Source organism: Schistocerca serialis, chromosome 3, assembly GCF_023864345.2.
Source record: "Schistocerca serialis cubense isolate TAMUIC-IGC-003099 chromosome 3, iqSchSeri2.2, whole genome shotgun sequence".
NCBI lineage: Eukaryota > Metazoa > Arthropoda > Insecta > Orthoptera > Acrididae > Schistocerca > Schistocerca serialis.
In genome coordinates, this window is record NC_064640.1 from 624,379,596 (window position 1) to 624,396,161 (window position 16,566).

The 16,566-nt window shown below is 44.5% G+C and overlaps 1 protein-coding gene across 1 annotated transcript in view; it reads left to right on the forward strand.

The window, feature by feature from the left end:
* Positions 1 to 16,566, forward strand: part of LOC126470512 (uncharacterized protein K02A2.6-like) — a 152,696-nt gene that overhangs the window by 96,911 nt on the left and 39,219 nt on the right. The window lies entirely within an intron of this gene.

A 16,566-nucleotide genomic window follows, 5' to 3' on the forward strand; every position in this document is an offset into this window, starting at 1 on the left:
AGATGATGGCTCCGCATTCCATATTTGCATATTCCGAATTTCGCACTTATTTACGCGATCGCTGTTTAGCTGCTAGCAAACTGCAGAAGTTGTCACTCATCCACAGATGATCACTCCTCGTTCCATTTCTAGTTATTCCTGATTTTACACTCATGTACACGATTGCTGTTTAGCTGCTAGCAACCCCTATAATTTGTCACCCATCCACAGGTGATGCCTCAGCGTTCTATTTCTAGTTATTCCTAACTTTGCACTCATGTACTCGATGGCTGTTTAGCTGTTAGCATCCCCCAGAAGTTGTCTACCATTCACAGATTATGGCTCTGCGTTTCATTTCTGGTTATTCCTAACTTTGCACTCATGTACGCAATCGATATTTAGCTGCTAGCAAACCCCCAGAAGTTGTCATCCATACACTGATGATGCCACCGCAATTCATTCCTAGTTATTCTTATCTTGGCACTCACGTTCGCGATCGCTATTTACCTGCTAGCAACCCCAGAGGTTGTCACCCATCCACAGATGATGGCTCTAGGTTCCATTTCTGTTTATTCCTAATTTTCCACTCATGTACGCAATCGCTGTTTAGCTACTTGCAACACCCAAAAGTTGCCACCCATCCACAGATGATGGCTCCGCATTCCATTTATAGTTATTCCTAATTTTGCACTCATGTACATGATCACAGTTTAGCTGCTAGAAAACCCCAGAATTTATCAGCCATCCACAGATGATCACTCCGCGTTCCATTTCTAGTTATTCTTCATTTTGCACTCATTTACGCGATCGCTGTTTAGCCCCTAGCAACCCACAGAAGTTGTCAGCCATCCACAGATGATGGCTCCACATTCCATTTCTAGTAATTCCTAATTTTGCACTAATGTACGCGATCGCTGTTTAGCTGCTATCAACCCACAAAAGTTGTCACCAATCAACAGATGGTGGTTCCGTGCTACATTTCTAGTTATTCCTAATTTTGCACTCGTGTACGTGATCGCTGTTTATGTGCTAGCAACCCCCAGACGTTGTCACCCATTCAAAGATGATAGGTCCACATTCCATTTCTAGTTATTCCTAATTTTGCACTCATGTACGTGATCGCTGTTTAGCTGATAGCAACCCCGAAAACTTGTCACCCATCCACAGGAGAAGGCTCCACGTTCCATTTCTAGTTATTCATAATTTTGCACTTATGTACGCGATCGCTGTTTGGCTGCTAGCAACCCCCATAAATTGTCACCCATCCACAGATTAAGGCTCCACGTTCCATTTCTAGTTATTCCTAATTTTGCAGTATAGTACGCGATCGCTGTTTAGCTCCTAGCAACCCCAAGAAGTTGTCACCCATCCACAGATGATGGCTCCGTGTTCCATTTCTAGTTATTCCTAATTTTCCACTCATGTACGCGATTGCTGTTTAGCTAGTAGCAACCACCAGAAGTTGCTACCCATCCACAGATGTTGGCTCCACATTCTATTTCTAGTTACTGCTAAGTTTGCACTTATGTATGCGATCGCTGTTCAGCTGTTAGCAACCCCAGATGTTGTCACACATCCAAAGATGATAGCTCCGTGTTCCATTTCTAGTTATTCCTAATTTTGCACTCATGTACGCGATGGCTGTTTAGCTGCTAGCAACCCCCAGAAGTTGTCGTCCATCCACAGATGATGGCTCCGTGATTCATTTCTAGTTATTCCTAATTTGGCACTCCTGTACGCGGTCAGCGTTTAACTGCTAGCAACCCCCAGAAGTTGTCACCCATTCAAAGATGATAGCTCCGCATTCCATTTCTAGATAGTCCTAATTTTGCTTCCATGTACGCGATCGCGATTTAGCTGCTAGCATCCGCCAGAAGTTGTCACCCATCCACAGTTGATGACTCCGTGTTCCGTTTCTAGTTATTCAAAATTTTGAACTCATGTATGCGATTGCTGTTTAGCTGCTAGCAACCCCCAGAACTTTTCACCCAACCACAGATGATGGCTCCACATTCCATTTCTAGTTATTCATTATTTTGCACTCATGTACACAATCACCGTTTAGCTGCCAGCAACCCCCAAATGTTGTCACACATCCACAGATGATGGCTAAGTGTTCCGTTACTAGTTATTTCTAATTCTGCACTCAAGTACGCGATCGCTTTTTAGCTCCTAGCAACCCCCAGAAGTTGTCACCCATCCACAGGTGATTGATCTGCATTCCATTTCTTGTTATTCCTAAATTTGCACACATGTACGCGATCGTTGTTTAGCTGCTAGCAACAATCGGAAAATGTCACCCATTCACAGATGATGGCACCGCATTCCATTTGTAGTTATTCCTAATTTTCCACTCCATTACGCGAATGCTGTTTAGCTGCTAGCAAACCCCAAAGGTTCTCAATCATCCACAGATGATGGCTCGCATTCCATTTCTAGTTTTTCCTAATTTTGCACACATGTAATCGATAGCTGCTTAGCTGCTAGCATCCCCAGAAGTTGTCATCCATCCACAGATGAGGGCTCCGAGTTCCATTTCTATTTATTCCTAATTTTGCACTCATGTACACGATCGCTGTTTAGCTGCTAGCAAATCCAGAAGTTGTCAGCCATGCACAGATGATGGCTCCACGTTCCATTTCTAGTTATTCCTAATTTTGCACTAATTTACGCAATCGCTGTTTAGCTGCTAGCAACCCACAGAAATTATCACCCATCCACAGATAATGGCTCCGTGTTCCATATCTAGTTATTCCTAATTTTGCACTCATGTACGTGATCGCTGTTTAGCAGCTAGCAACTTCCAGATGTTGTCACCCATCCACAGATGATGGCTCTGCATTCCATTTCTAGTTATTATTAATTATGCACTCATGTACGTGATTGTTGTTTAGCTGCAAGCAACCCCCAGAAGTTGTCAGCCATCCACAGTTGATGGCTCCACGTTCCATTTCTAGTTATTCTAAATTTTGCACTAATTTACGCAATCGCTGTATAGCTGCTAGCAACCCACAGAAATTATCACCCATCCACAGATGATGGCTCCGTGTTCCATTTCTAGTTATTCCTCATTTTGCACTCATGTACATGATCGCTGTTTAGCTGCCAGCAAACCCCAGGAGTTGTCACCCATCCACAGATGATGGATTCGTAATCCATTTCGAGTTATTCGTAATTTTGCACTCATGTACACGATCGCTGTTTAGCTGCTAGCAACCCCCAGAGCTTGTCACCCTTCCACAGACGATGGCACCACATTCAATTTCAAGTTATTCCTAATTTTGCACTCAAGTATGCAATCGGTGCTTAGCTGCTAGCAACCCCCAGAGGTTGTCACCCATCCACAAATGATGGCTCCACGTTCCATTTCTAGTTATTTCCAGTTTTGCTTTAATGTACGCGTTCACTGTTTAGCTGCTAGCAACCCAGAGAAGTTGTCACCCATGCACAGATGATGGCTCCGTGTTCCATTTCTAGTTATTCCTAATTGTGCACTCATGTACGCGATCACTCTTTAGCTGCTAGCAACCCCTAGAATTTTTCATCCATCTACAGGTGATGCCTCAGCGTTCCATTTCTAGTTATTCCTAATTTTGCACTCAAGTACGCGATTGCTATTTAGCTGCTACCAACTTCCAGAAGTTGTCACACAACCACAGGTGATGGCTCCGCATTCCATTTCTAGTTATTCCTAATCTTGCACTCATGTAGGCGATCGCTGTTTGGCTGCTAGCAACCCGAGAAGTTGTCAGCCTTCCACAGATGATGGCACCACGTTCCATTTCTAGTTGTTCCTAATTTTGCACTAATTTACGCAATCGCTGTTTAGCTGCTAGCAATCCACAGAAATTGTCTCCATCCACAGATGATGGCTCTGTGTTCCATTTCTAGTCATTCAAAATTTTGCACTCATGTACACGATCGATGTTTAGCTGCTAGCAACCCCCAGAAGTTGTCAGCCATCCACAGATGATGGCTCCACGTTCCATTTCAAGGTATCCCTAATTTTGCTCTAATGTACGCGATCGCTGTATAGCTGATAGCAACCACTAGATGTTGTCACCAATCCACAGATGATGGATCCATGTTCCATTTCTAGTTATTCGTAATTTTGCACTCATGTACGCGTTCGGTTTTTAGCTGCTAGCAACCCTCAGAACTTTTCACCCATCCACAGATGATGGCTCCACGTTCCATTTCAAGGTATCCCTAATTTTGCACTAATGTACACGATCGCTGTTTAGCTGATAGCTACCCCTAGATGTTGTCACCCATCCACAGATGATGGATCCGTGTTCCATTTCTAGTTATTCGTAATTTTGCACTCATGTACGCAATCGCTTTTTAGCTGCTAGCAACCCCCAGAACTTGTCACCCATCCACAGATGATGGCTCCACATTCCATTTCTAGTTATTCCTAATTTTGCACTCAATTGCGCAATCGCTGTTTAGCTGCTAGCACCCCGGTAACTCCACGTTCCATTTCAAGTTATTCCTAATTTTGCACTAATGTGCGCTATCGCTGTCTAGCTACTAGCAACCTACAGAAGTTGTCACCCATCCACAGATGATGGCTCCATATTCCATTTCTGGTTATTCCTAATTTTGCACTCATGTACACGATCACCCTTTACCTGCTAGCGACCCCTATAATTTGTCACCCATCCACAGGTGATGCCTCAGCGTTCTATTTCTAGTTATTCCTAATTTTGCACTCATGTACGCGATGGCTGTTTAACTGTTAGCATCCCCCAGAAGTTGTCTACCATTCACCGATTATGGCTCCGCGTTTCATTTCTGGTTATTCCTAACTTTGCACTCATGTACGCAATCGATGTTTAGCTGCTAGCAACCCCCCAGAAGTTGTCATCCATCCACTGATGATGGCACCGCATTCCATCCCTAGTTATTCTTAACTTGGCACTCATGTTCGCGATCGCTATTTACCTGCTAGCAACCCCAGAGGTTGTCACCCATCCACAGATGATGGCTCCAGGATCCATTTCTGTTTATTCCTAATTTTCCACTCATGTACGCAATCGCTGTTTAGCTACTTGCAACACCCAAAAGCTGCCACACATCCACAAATGATGGCTCCGCATTCCATTTGTAGTTATTCCTAATTTTGCACTCATGTACATGATCGCTGTTTAGCTGCTAGCAAACCTCAGAATTTATCAGCCATCCACAGATGATCACTCCGCGTTCCATTTCTAGTTATTCTTCATTTTGCACTCATTTACGCGATCGCTGTTTAGCCCTTAGCAACCCACAGAAGTTGTCAGCCATCCACAGATGATGGCTCCACATTCCATTTCTAGTAATTCCTAATTTTGCACTAATGTACGCGATCGCTGTTTAGCTGCTATCAACCCACAAAAGTTGTCACCAATCAACAGATGGTGGTTCCGTGCTCCATTTCTAGTTATTCCCTTATTTTGCACTCGTGTACGTGATCGCTGTTTATGTGCTAGGAACCCCCAGACGTTGTAACCCATTCAAAGATGATAGGTCCACATTCCATTTCTAGTTATTCCTAATTTTGCACTCATGTACATGATCGCTGTTTAGCTGATAGCAACCCCCAGAACTTGTCACCCATCCACAGGAAAAGGCTCCACGTTCCATTTCTAGTTATTCATAATTTTGCACTCAAGTAAGCAATCGCTGTTTAGCTGCTAGCAGCCCCCAGAGGTTGTCACCCATCCACAAATGATGGCTCCACGTTCCATTTCTAGTTATTCCTTCTTTTGCACTCAAGTAAGCAATCGCTGTTTAGCTGCTAGCAGCCCCCAGAGGTTGTCACCCATCCACAAATGATGTCTCCACGTTCCATTTCTAGTTATTCCTAATTTTGAACTAATGTACGAGTTCGCTGTTTAGGTGCTACAACCCACAGAAGTTGTCACCCATCCACAGATGTTGGCTACATGTTCCATTTCAGTTATTCGTAATTGTCCACTCATGAACGTGATCACTCTTTAGCTGCTAGCAACCCCTAGAGTTTTTCACCCATCCACAGGTGATGCCGCAGCATTCCATTTCTAGTTATTCCTAATTTTGCACTCAAGTACGCGATCTCTGTTTAGCTGCCAGCAGCCCCCAGAGCTTGCCATCCATCCACAGGAGACGGCTCCACATTCCATTTCTAGTTATACCTAATTTTGCACTCATGTACGCGATCTCTGTTTAGCTGCTAGCAACCCCCAGGACTCGTCACCCATCTACAGATGATAGCTTCACATTCCATTTCAACTTATTCCTAAATTTTCCCTCATCTACGTGATCGCTGTTTAGCTCCTAGCAACCCCAAGAAGTTGTCACCTATTCACAGATGAAGGCTCCGCATTCCATTTCTAGTTATATTAAATTTGCACTCATTTACGCGATTGCTGTTTAGCTGCTAGCAACCCCCAGAAGTTGTCACCCATCCACATATGATGGCTCCACGTTCCATTTCCGGTTATTCCAAATTTTACACTCATGTACGCGAACGCTGTTTAGCCGCTAGCAACCTCCATCAGTTGTCACCATCCACAGATGACGGCTCCGCATTCCATATCTAATTGTTGCAGATTTTGCACTCATGTACACGATCGCTGTTTAGCTGCTAGCAACCCCCAGAAGTTGTCACCCATCCACAGATGATAGCTCCGTGTTCCATATCTAGTTATTCCAAATTTTGCACTCATGTACGCCATCGCAGTTTAGCTGCTAGCAACACCCCCAAGTTGTCTTAATCCTAATTTTGCACACATGCACGTGATCGCTGTTCAGCTGCTCGCAACCCCCAGAAGATATCACCCATCCACAGATGATGGCTCCGCATTCCATATCTAGTTATACCTAATTTTGCACTAATGTACGCGATCGCTGTTTAGGTGCTAGCAACCATCAGAAGTTGTCAGCCATCCACAGATGATGGCTCCACATTCCATTTCTAATTACTCCTAATTTTGCACTAATGTACGCTATCGCTGTTTAAGTGCTAGCAACCCCCCAGAAGTTGTCAATCATACACAGGTGATGGCTCCACATTCCATATCTAGTTATTCCTAGTTTAGCATTTATGTACGCGATCGCTGTTTAGCTGCTAGCAATCTCCAGAAGTTGTCACCCATCCACAGATCATGGCTCCACGTTCCATTTCTAGTTATTCCTAATTTTGCACTCATGTACGCGATTGCTGTTTTGCTGCTAGCAACCCCAGAAGTTGTCACCAATCCAAAGACAATGGCTCTGCATTCCATTTCTAGTTATTCCTAATTTTGCACTCATTTACGCGATCGCTGTTTAGCTGCTAGCGACTCACCCAGAAATTCTCACCCATCCACAGATGATGGCTCCGCATTTCATTTCTAGTTATTCCTAATTTTGCACTCACGTACGCGATCGCTGTTTAGCTGCTAGCAACCCCCTGAAGCTGTCACCCATCCACAGATGATGGCTTCGTGTTCCATTTCTAGTTATTCCTAATTTTCCACTCATGTACGGGATTGCTGTTTAGCTATTAGCAACCCCCAGATGTTGTCACCCATCCAACGATGATGGTTCCGCATTCCATTTCTAGATATACCGAATCTTGCACTTATGTACGTTATCGCTGTTTAGCTGCCTGGAACCCCCAGAGTTTGTCACCAATCCACAGATGATCTCTCCGCATTCCATTTCGAGTTATTCCTAATATTGCACTCATGTACGCGATCGCTGTTTAGCTGCTAGCAAACCGCAGAAGTTGTCACCCATCCACAGATGATCACTCCGTGTTCCATTTCTAGTTATTCCGAATTTTGCACTCATGAACGCGATTGCTGTTTAGCTGCTAGCAACACCCAGAAGTTGTCAGCCATCCAAAGATGATGGCTCCACGTTCCATTTCTAGTTCTTCCTAATTTTGCACTAATGTCCGCGATCGCTGTTTAGCTGCTAGCAACCCACAGAAGTTGTCACCCTTTCAAAGATGATAGCTCCAAATTCCATTTCCAGTTATTCCTAATTTTGCACTCATGTACGCGATCGCTGTTTGGCTGATAGCAACCCCCTGAAGTTATCACTAATCCACAGATGATGCCTCCACGTTCCATTTCTAGCTATTGTTAAATTTGCACACAAGTACGCGATCGCTGTTTAACTGCTAACAACCTACAGAGGTTGTCACCCATCCACAGATGATAGCTCCGCATTCCATTTCTAGTTATTCTTAAATTCGCACTCATGTACGCGATCGCTGTTTAGCCGCTACCAACCCCCAGAAGTTGTCACACATCGACAGATGATGGCCCTGCATTCTTTTTCTAGTTATTCCTAATTTTGGACTCATGTCCGCAATCGCTGTTTAGCTGCTAGCAACCCCCCAGAATTTGTCACCCATCCACAGATGATGGCTCCGCATTCCATTTCTAGTTATTCCTAATTTTGCACTCATGTACGCGATCGCTGCTTAGCTGCTAGCAACCCCAGTCGTTGTCACCCATCCACAGATGATCACCCGGTGTTCCATTTCTAGTTATTCCTAATTTTCCACTCATGTACTCGATCGCTGTTTAGCTACTAGCAACCCCCAGAACTAGCCACCCATCCACAGATGAAGGCTCCGCATTCTATTTCTAGTAATTCCTTATTTTGCACTAATGTACGAAATCGCTGTTTAGCTGGTAGCAACCCCCAGCGGTTCTGACCCATCCATAGATGATGGCTCCTCGTTCCATTTCTAGTTATTCCTAATTTTGCACTAATGTACGCAATCGTTGATTAGCTGCTAGCAACCCCCAAATGTTGTCACCCATCCACAGAAGATGTCTCTGCGTTCCATTTCTAGATATAACAAATTTTGCACAAATGTACGCGATCGCTGTTTAGCTGCTAGAAACCCCCAGAATATGTCACCCATCCACAGACGATGGCTCTGCGTACCATTTCTAGTTACTCCTAGTTTTGCACTCATGTACACGATCGCTGTTTAGCTGCTAGGAACGCCCAGAAGTTGACACACATCCACAAATCATGGCTGCATGTTCCATTTCTAGTTATTCCTAATTTTGCACTCATGTATTCGATCGCTGTTTAGGTGCTAGCAACCCCCAGAAGTTGTCACCCATCCACTGATGATGGCACCGTGTTCCATTTCTAATTATTTCTAATTTTGCACCCGTGTATGCTATCGCTGTTTAGCTGCTAGCAACCCCCAGAAGTTGTTACCCATTGAAAGATGATAGCTCCACATTCTATTTCCAGTTATTCCTAATTTTGGACTCATGTACGCGATCGCTGTTTGGCTGATAGCAACCACTCAGAAGTTGTCACCCGTCCACAGATGATCAATCCGTGTTCCATTTCTAGTTATTCGTAATTTTGCACTCATGTACACGATCGCTGTTTAGCTTCTAGCAACCCCTGTAGTTGTCGACCATCCACAGTTGATGGCTCCGCATTCCATTTCTAGTTATTCCTAATTTTGCACTCATGTACGTGATCGCTGTTTAGCTGATAGCAACCCCCAGAACTTGTCACCCATCCACTGGAGAAGGCTCCACGTTCCATTTCTAGTTATTCATAATTTTGCACTTATGTACGCGATCACTGTTTCGCTGCTAGGAACCCCCAGAAGTTGTCACCCATCAACAGATGATGTGTCCGTGTTCCATTTCTAGTTATTCGTAATTTTGCACTCATGTACACGATCACTGTTTAGCTGCTAGCAGCCCCCAGAGCTTGTCTCCCATCCACAGGAGATGGCTCCACGTTCTATTTCTAGTTATTCCTAATTTTGCACTCAAGTAAGCAATCGCTGTTTAGCTGCTAGCAGCCCCCAGAGGTTGTCACCCATCCACAAATGATGGCTCCACGTTCCATTTCTAGTTATTCCTAATTTTGAACTAATGTACGCGTTCGCTGTTTAGGTGCTACAACCCACAGAAGTTGTCACCCATCCACAGATGTTGGCTACATGTTCCATTTTTGTTATTCGTAATTGTCCACTCATGTACCCGATCACTCTTTAGCTGCTAGCAACCCCTAGAGTTTTTCACTCATCCACAGGTGATGCCGCAGCATTCCATTTCTAGTTATTCCTAATTTTGCACTCAAGTACGCGATTTCTGTTTAGCTGCCAGAAGCCCCCAGAGCTTGCCATCCATCCACAGGAGACGTCTCCACATTCCATTTCTAGTTATACCTAATTTTGCACTCATGTACGCGATCCCTGTTTAGCTGCTAGCAACCCCCAGGACTCGTCACCCATCTACAGATGATAGCCTCACATTTCATTTCAACTTATTCCTAAATTTTCCCTCATCTACGCGATCGCTGTTTAGCTCCTAGCAACCCCAAGAAGTTGTCACCTATTCACAGATGAAGGCTCCGCATTCCATTTCTAGTTATATTAAATTTGCACTCATTTACGCGATTGCTGTTTAGCTGCTAGCAACCCCCAGAAGTTGTCACCCATCCACATATGATGGCTCCACGTTCCATTTCCGGTTATTCCAAATTTTACTCTCATGTACGCGATCGCTGTTTAGCCGCTAGCAACCTCCATCAGTTGTCACCATCCACAGATGACGGCTCCGCATTCCATATCTAATTGTTGCAGATTTTGCACTCATGTACACGATCGCTGTTTAGCTGCTAGCAACCCCCAGAAGTTGTCACCCATCCACAGATGATAGCTCCGCGTTCCATATCTAGTTATTCCAAATTTTGCACTCATGTACGCCATCGCAGTTTAGCTGCTAGCAACACCCCCAAGTTGTCTTAATCCTAATTTTGCACACATGCACGTGATCGCTGTTCAGCTGCTCGCAACCCCCAGAAGATATCACCCATCCACAGATGATGGCTCCGCATTCCATATCTAGTTATACCTAATTTTGCACTAATGTACGCGATCGCTGTTTAGGTGCTAGCAACCATCAGAAGTTGTCAGCCATCCACAGATGATGGCTCCACGTTCCATTTCTAATTACTCCTAATTTTGCACTAATGTACGCTATCGCTGTTTAAGTGCTAGCAACCCCCCAGAAGTTGTCAATCATACACAGGTGATGGCTCCACATTCCATATCTAGTTATTCCTAGTTTAGCATTTATGTACGCGATCGCTGTTTAGCTGCTAGCAATCTCCAGAAGTTGTCACCCATCCACAGATGATGGCTCCACGTTCCATTTCTAGTTATTCCTAATTTTGCACTCATGTACGCGATTGCTGTTTTGCTGCTAGCAACCCCAGAAGTTGTCACCAATCCAAAGACAATGGCTCTGCATTCCATTTCTAGTTATTCCTAATTTTGCACTCATTTACGCGTTCGCTGTTTAGCTGCTAGCGACTCACCCAGAAATTCTCACCCATCCACAGATGATGGCTCCGCATTTCATTTCTAGTTATTCCTAATTTTGCACTCACGTACGCGATCGCTGTTTAGCTGCTAGCAACCCCCTGAAGCTGTCACCCATCCACAGATGATGGCTTCGTGTTCCATTTCTAGTTATTCCTAATTTTCCACTCATGTACGGGATTGCTGTTTAGCTACTAGCAACCCCCAGATGTTGTCACCCATCCAACGATGATGGTTCCGCATTCCATTTCTAGATATACCGAATCTTGCACTTATGTACATTATCGCTGTTTAGCTGCCTGGAACCCCCAGAGTTTGTCACCAATCCACAGATGATCTCTCCGCATTCCATTTCTAGTTATTCCTAATATTGCACTCATGTACGCGATCGCTGTTTAGCTGCTAGCAAACCGCAGAAGTTGTCACCCATCCACAGATGATCACTCCGTGTTCCATTTCTAGTTATTCCGAATTTTGCACTCATGAACGCGATTGCTGTTTAGCTGCTAGCAACACCCAGAAATTGTCAGCCATCCACAGATGATGGCTCCACGTTCCATTTCTAGTTCTTCCTAATTTTGCACTAATGTACGCGATCGCTGTTTAGTTGCTAGCAACCCACAGAAGTTGTCACCCTTTCAAAGATGATAGCTCCAAATTCCATTTCCAGTTATTCCTAATTTTGCACTCATGTACGCGATCGCTGTTTGGCTGATAGCAACCCCCTGAAGTTGTCACTAATCCACAGATGATGCCTCCACGTTCCATTTCTAGCTATTGTTAAATTTGCACACAAGTACGCCATCGCTGTTTAACTGCTAACAACCTACAGAGGTTGTCACCCATCCACAGATGATAGCTCCGCGTTCCATTTCTAGTTATTCTTAAATTCGCACTCATGTACGCGATCGCTGTTTAGCCGCTACCAACCCCCAGAAGTTGTCACACATCGACAGATGATGGCCCTGCATTCTTTTTCTAGTTATTCCTAATTTTGGACTCATGTCCGCAATCGCTGTTTAGCTGCTAGCAAACCCCCAGAATTTGTCACCCATCCACAGATGATGGCTCCGCATTCCATTTCTAGTTATTCCTAATTTTCCACTCATGTACGCGATCGCTGCTTAGCTGCTAGCAACCCCAGTTGTTGTCACCCATCCACAGACGATCACTCGGTGTTCCATTTCTAGTTATTCCTAATTTTCCACTCATGTACTCGATCGCTGTTTAGCTACTAGCAACCCCCAGAACTTGCCACCCATCCACAGATGAAGGCTCCGCATTCTATTTCTAGTAATTCCTTATTTTGCACTAATGTACGAAATCGCTGTTTAGCTGGTAGCAACCCCCAGAGGTTGTGACCCATCCATAGATGATGGCTCCACGTTCCATTTCTAGTTATTCCTAATTTTGCACTAATGTACGCAATCGTTGATTAGCTGCTAGCAACCCCCAAATGTTGTCACCCATCCACAGAAGATGTCTCTGCGTTCCATTTCTAGATATAACAAATTTTGCACAAATGTACGCGATCGCTGTTTAGCTGCTAGAAACCCCCAGAATATGTCACCCATCCACAGACGATGGCTCTGCGTACCATTTCTAGTTACTCCTAGTTTTGCACTCATGTACACGATCGCTGTTTAGCTGCTAGGAACGCCCAGAAGTTGACACACATCCACAAATCATGGCTGCATGTTCCATTTCTAGTTATTCCTAATTTTGCACTCATGTATTCGATCGCTGTTTAGCTGCTAGCAACCCCCAGAAGTTGACACACATCCACAGATGATGGCTGCGTGTTCCATTTCTAGTTATTCCTAATCTTGCACTCATGTATTCGATCGCTGTTTAGGTGCTAGCAACCCCCAGAAGTTGTCACACATCCACAGATGTTGGCTCCACGTTCCATTTCTAGTTTTTCCTAACTTTGTACTAATCTACGCGATCACTGTTTAGCTGCTAAAAACCCCCAGAAGTAGTCACCCATCCACAGATGATGGTTCCGCATTCCATTTCGAGATATTCCTAATTTTGCACTCATGTACACGATCGCTGTTTAGCTGCTAGCAACCCCGAGAAGTGTTCACCCATCCACAGATGATGGCTCCGCGTTCATTTCTAGTTATTCCTAATATTGCACTTATGTATGCGATCGCTGTTTAGCTGTTAGCAACCTCCGGAGGTTGTGACCCATCCCTAGATGCTGGCTCCACGTTCCATTTCTAGTTATTCATAATTTTGCACTAATGTACGGAATCGCTGTTTAGCTGCTACAAACCCCCAGAAGTTGTCACCCATCCACAGACGATGGCTCCGCGTTCTATGTCTAGTTTCTCCTAATTTTGCACTCATGTACACGATCGCTGTTTAGCTGCGAGCAACCCCCAGAAGTTGACACACATCCACAGATGATGGCTGCGTGTTCCATTTCTGGTTATTCCTAATTTTGCACTCATGTATTCGATCGCTGTTTAGATGCTAGCAACCCCCAGAAGTTGTCACCCATCCTCAGATGATGGCTGTGTGTTCCGTTTCTAATTATTTCTAATTTTGCACCCATGTACGCTATCGCTGTTTAGCTGCTAGCAACCCCCAGAGATTGTCACCCATCTACAGATGATGGTTCCGCAATCCATTTCTAGTTATTCCTAATTTTGCACTAATGTACGCGATCGCTCTTTAGCTGCTAGCAACCTCCAGAGGTTGTCACCCATCTACAGATGATAGCTCCGTGTTCCATTTCTTGTTATATCTAATTGTGGACTCATGTACGCGATCGCTGTTTAGCTGCTAGCTGCCCCCAGAAGTTGTCACCAATCCACAGATGTTGGCTCCGCGATCCATTTCTAGTTATTCCAAATCTTGCACTCATGTATGCGATCGATTTTTAGCTGCTATTAACCCCCATAAGTTGTCACCCTTTCACAGATGATGGCTCCGCATTCCATTTCTAGTTATTCCTAATTCTGCACTCATGATCGCGATCACTGTTTAGCTGCTAGCAACCCCCAGAAGTAGTCACCCATTCACGGATGATGGCTCCGCATTCCATTTCTCGTTATTCCTAATTCTGCACTCATGATCGCGATCACTGTTTAGCTGCTAGCAACCCCCAGAAGTTGTCACCCTTCCATAGATGATGGCTCAGCGTTCCATTTCTAGTTTTTCCTAATTTTGCAGTCACGTACGCGATCACTGTTTAGCTGCTAGTAACCCCCAGAACTTGTCACCCATCCACAGATGATGGGTTCGCTTTTTACTTCTAGTTATTCATAATTTTACACACATGAACGCGATCGCTGTTAAGCTGCTATCATCCCCCAGGAGTTGTCACCCATCCACAGAAGCTAGCTCCACGTTCCATTTCTAGTCATGGCTAATTTTGCACACATGTACCCGATTGCTGTTTAGCTACTAGCAACTCCCAAAATTTGTCACCCATTCACATATGATGGCTCCGCGATCCATTTCTAGTTATTCCTCACATTCCACTCATTGACGCATTTGCTGTTTAGCTACTACCAACCCCCAGTAGTTGTCACTCATCCACAGATGATAGCTCCGCGTTCCTTTTCTCGATATTCCCAATTTTGCACTCATGTATGCGATCAGTGTTTAGCTTCTAGCAACAATTAGAAGTTGTCACAAAACCACAGATGGCGGCTCCACGTTCGATTTCTAGTGTTTCCTAATTTTTCACTCATGTACGCGATCGCTGTTTAGCTGCTAGCAACCCCTAGAAGTAGTCACCCATCAACAGATGATGGCTCCGCATTCCATTTCTAGTTATTCCTAATTTTGCACTCAAGTACGCGATCACTGCTTAGCTACTAGCAACCCCGAGAAGCGTTCACACATCCACAGATGATGGCTCCACGTTCATTTCTATTTGTTCCTAATTTTGCACATATCTACGTGATCAATGTTTAGCTGCTAGCAACGCCCAGAAGTTGTCACCCATCCACAGATGATGTCTCATCGTTGCATTTCTAGTTATTGCTAATTTTGCACTCACGTACGCGATCGCTGTCTAGCTGCTACCAACCCCCAGAAGTTACCACCCATCCACAGATGATGGGATCGCGTTCCATTTCTAGTTATTCCTAATTTTGCACACATGTATGCGATCGCTGTTTAGCTGCTAGCAACCCCCAGAAGTTGTCACCCATTCACAGATGATGGCTCCGCGTTCCTTTTCTAGTTGTTCCTAATTTTGCAGTCATGTATGCGATCGCTGTTTGCCTGCTAGCAACCCCCTGAAATTGTTAGCCAGCCACAGATGATGGCTCCTCATTCCATTTCTAGATTTTCCGAATTTTGCTCTCATGTACGCGATCGTTGTTTAACTGTTAGTAACCCCCAGAAGTTGTCAACCATCCACAGATGATGGCTCCACTTTCTATTTCTAGTCATTCCTGATTTTGCACTCATGTACACGATCGCTGTTACGCTGCTAGCAACGCCCTAGAAATTGTCACCCATCCACAGATTATGGCTCTGCATTCCATTTCTAGTTGTTCCTAATTTTGCACATTGTACGCGATCGCTGATTAGCTGCTAGCAACCCCCAGAAGTTGTCACCCTTAAACAGATTATTGCTCTACGTTCCATTTCTAGTTATTCCTAATTTTGAACCCATGTGCACGATCGCTGTTTAGCTGCTAGCACCCCAGAAGTTGTCACCCATCCACTGATCACGGCTCCACATTCCATTTCTAGTTATTCCTAATTTTGCACACATGTATGCAATCGCTGTTTAGCTGCTAGCAACCCCCATAAGTTTTCACCCCTCCACAGATGACGGCTCTGTGTTTCATTTCTTGTTATTCCGAATTTTGCACTCTTGTACGCGATCGCTGTTTAGCTGTTAGCAATACCCCAGAAGTTTTCACCCATCCACAGATAATGGCTCCGTGTTCCATTTCTAGTTATTCCTAATTTTGCACTCATGTATGCAATCGCTGTTTAGCTGCTAGCAACCCCAAGATGTTGTCACCCATCCACAGATGATGGCTCCGCATTCCATTTCCAGGTATTCCTTATTTTGCACACATGTAAGCGATCGCAGTGTAGCTGCTAGCAAACCCAGAATTTGTCACCCATCCACAGATGATGGGTCGGCATTCCATTTCTAGTTATTCTTAATTTTGCACTCATGTACGCGATCGCGGTTTTGCTGCTAGCAACCCCCAAAGTTGTCACCCATCCACAGATGATGGCTCCGCGTTCCATTTCTAGTTGTTCCTTATGTT